Here is a 222-nt window from a genome sequence, read left to right on the forward strand (position 1 = left end):
GGGAACATCTAGGAAACTTACAGAAACAACAGAAGGAACAGAAACTCAAAGAATTTACTGATGTAGGAAAAAAGAAAGAAGACTCCTTGTCTACATTAGATGAAGACATACAAATGAACGAACTAAAATCAGTTTTAAATGATACAAAATTCTCAGCTCCAGGAGAAGATAATTTATGTTATGTTATGTTCCGTAAACTTCCAGAAGTAACATTAAAATTAT

This window comes from Austrofundulus limnaeus, unplaced genomic scaffold (genome assembly GCF_001266775.1).
Source record: "Austrofundulus limnaeus strain Quisiro unplaced genomic scaffold, Austrofundulus_limnaeus-1.0 Scaffold2312, whole genome shotgun sequence".
Lineage (NCBI taxonomy): Eukaryota > Metazoa > Chordata > Actinopteri > Cyprinodontiformes > Rivulidae > Austrofundulus > Austrofundulus limnaeus.